We start from the raw sequence: 3,541 nt of genomic DNA on the forward strand, positions 1-3,541 counted from the left end.
CCAGCACTTTGGGAGGCCGAGGCGGGTGGATCACGAGGTCAGGAGATCAAGACCATCCTGGCTAACATGGTGAAACCCCATCTCCATTAAAAATACAAAAAATTAGCCAGGCATGGTGGCGGGCACCTGAAGTCCCAGCTACTCGGGAGACTGAGGCAGGAGAATGGCATGAACCTGGGAGGCAGAGCTTGCAGTGAGCCGAGACTGCACCACCACACTCCAGCCTGGGCGACATAGTGAGACTCCATCTCAAAAAAAAAAAAAAAATTGTTTTTCATTAGTTGGGCTTGGTGGGGCAATTCTAGTCCCAGGTATGAGGGAGGCTGAGGCAGGAGGATTGTTTGGGCCCAGGAGTTTGGGGCTGCTGCAGTGAGCTGAGATCACACCATTGTACTTTAGCCTGCATGACAGAATGAGACTATGTCTCAAAAGAAAAAAAATAAAGAAGAAGAAGAAGAAATTGAGGCTCAAGGTGGTTAGGGTGAATTGCTCAAAGCCATTCTGTTGTGACCTAAACCTAGAGTGAACATATGTCCTGATGCGTCCAGGACAGCCCTCAGTTTATGCCTGTCGTCCTGGTGTAATTATTAATAGCACCTTCTCACTCTCCGGAGTATCCTGGTTGGATAGTAAATTATATGGTCACTCTACCAAAACCTGTTTCTTTCATTCACTTAAATGCAATCTTTTATTTCATTACTGCCTTATTTCCTCCACTTATGGCAGCTTCAGGATGATTATAACAGCTGAAAAGGCTGGCTTCAGACCATGGTATCGCTTCTATAAGAAAGGACATTTCAAGTTGCAAACAAACAATTCAACCAGTGATTTTGAAGTTAAAACTACCGATATAGTACGGCAGTGAAGAGATCAGGGTCTCAATCTCTTCACTGTGTGGGAAGTTGCGTGGCTTTGGCGAAATTAATGTGGAAAAAAAAAAAAACAGCCAGAGCACCATCAGCATAGACATTATTCAAAATGTCAGGCCTGAGAAGGAGCTAAAATACGGCCTGTCTTGGGGAGGAAACAGCAAGAATTTTATGAAACTTTAGCTGGAGTGGGAGAGGGGGTTGTCAGCCAGAATGCAGCTAGTTTGGGGACGAGTTGGGCAAAGAGATTCTTGAAAGAGGGAGGAATCGTGGTTGCAGACGAGCAGCCATTGGGCACTTTGGATTTATCAGCCTGGACAGGATGAACAGTTAGGGGCTAAGGTCCTGTGCAGGAAGAGGTGGAAGGAACAACTGCAGGCAAAGGGGACCTGCAGGGGAAAATGTTCCATGTGGAAAATGCTAGGACTTCAGGGTCTCTTAGGTTAGTTAACTCTTCCGAGCCTCATTTTCCTCATCTGTAAAATGAGGATGATAACAGTTTATAAGGGTGGTTCTGAGGATGGAATGTTCTCAGTACATAGATGTTCAGCAAACAGTGGCTCTTATTCTTTGAGTCTCTTCCCCACCCTGTGCCCCCAGTGTAGTAGTAAGGGTACGGATTTTCTTTATGCTGTATATAAAAGTTTGAGAAACTATCAATTGTTTGTAATAAAGAATGAAAACTCCAAAAGGAATCTGGGGTGAAGTGGAGGTCTGCACAGAGACTATGGAGGGAGGGGACCCCCAAAGCTGTCGTTGGCTTCAGGCACTCAACAGATTGGAACACAGCGTGGAGATTTATGGTAGTGTGAAGGTACTTTATTTGTTATGAATTACTCAGAGATTTTACTATATTTTAACCTGGGGTAGGGAACCCTTCCTTTTTTGGCCTTTTGAAAATAAGGTAGATTTCTTCAGATGTGGAAAGTATCAATGACCAATCTGATAGCTTTTCATTATTTTATTTTTTTATTTTTGGAGGCAGAGTCTCACTCTGTCTGTTACCCTGGCTGGAGTACAGTGGTGCAATCTGGGCTCATTGCAACATCTCCCTCCTGGGGTTCAAGTGAGTCTCCTGTCTCAGCCTCCCGAGTAGCTGGGACTACAGGCGTGCGCCACCATGCTTGGCTAATTTTTGTATTTTTAGTAGAGATGAGGTTTTGCCATGTTGGCCAGGCTGGTCTCAAACTCCTGACCTCATGATCCACCCACCTCAGCCTCCTGAAGTGCTAGGATAACAGGCTGAGCCACCATCCTTGGCTCACTTTGTGACCTGTTTTTAAAAGTTAAAAAACTCACCTGAAAAAAGAGACACTTTGCGGCCAAGCACGGTGGCTCACTCCTGTAATCCCAGCACTTTGGGAGGCCAAAGTGGGTGGGATCACTTGACGTCAGGAGTTCGAGACCAGCCTGGCCAACATGGTGAAACCCCCGTCTCTACTAAAAATACAAAAATTAGCCAGGTGTGGTGGCAGGCACCTGTAATCCCAGCTACTTGGGAGGCTGAGACAGGAGAATTGCTTGAACCTGGGAGGTGGAGGTTGCAGTGAGACAAGATCGTGCCTTTGCACTCCAGCCTGGGTGACAGAGTGAAACTCCATCTCAAAAAAACAAACAAACAAAAAACAGAGACAGAGAAACTTTGTGATTTACTCCATGGAACAAATATCATATAGAACTGTAACATTTATAAGGTCAGATTTCTGTTTCTAAACTTTAGGTTTATACCTTTTGGCAGATGACTAGATGATTCTTTCCCCATCCCAAGAATAACAGATATTCAGCCAACTTGTGTGTGTGTGTGTGTGTGTGTGTGTGTATCACATGTGATTCAACATTTCAGTTTGTTTCTCGATACTTTTTGTATTTTAAATTGGACAAGTATTACTTTTATAAGAAAAAAGATAATTACTAAAGATGAATGAGAAATACATATACATGTAGAATTTGCATAGTGTCAAGTAAATGATAAGGTTAGAAAGAGTGCAGAGAAAAAAAAAGATTAAAACGAAGGTGGCTGAAGAACGCGTTGTGAAGGAGGTGGGATTGAAATGTGCCTTGAAAGGCCGGGTGGGGCAGCTCACACCTGTAATCTCAGCAAATTGGGAGGCTGAGGCGGGCGGATCACCTGAGATAGGAGTTTGAGACCAGCCTGGCCAACATGGTGAAACCCCATCTCTACTAAAAACACAAAAATTAGCCAGGTGTGGTGGCAGGTGCCTGTAATCCCAGCTACTCTGGAGGCTGAGGCAAGAGAATCATTTGAACCTGGGAGGTGAAGGTTGTAGTGAACCAAGATCACAACACTGCACTCCAGCCTGGGAAACAGAGCGAGACTCCGTCTCAAAAAGGAAAAAAAAAAAAAACCCACCAAAATGGGCTTTGAAGAACAGAAGGGATGCAGATAAAAGAGAGAGAGAAAGAATCAGAAGTATTGGAGAGTAGAAATGCAACAGAGAATTGTAAAGTTTATATTGGGGGAAAACAATTAGTTTGTCTCAAGTGTAGTACTTATGCAAAGGAGAAAACTTTAGAGATGTAGGGCACACATTGTAAAGAGCTTGGAATTAGGATTTAAGGAATGTTATACTCTATCCTGCAAAATTCAGAGACAAATTTGAGAACCGACTAGCACTTTAACTTGCAAAAAAAGACAAGTTGGTACAGAACTA

Source organism: Mandrillus leucophaeus, unplaced genomic scaffold (assembly GCF_000951045.1).
Source record: "Mandrillus leucophaeus isolate KB7577 unplaced genomic scaffold, Mleu.le_1.0 Scaffold203, whole genome shotgun sequence".
NCBI lineage: Eukaryota > Metazoa > Chordata > Mammalia > Primates > Cercopithecidae > Mandrillus > Mandrillus leucophaeus.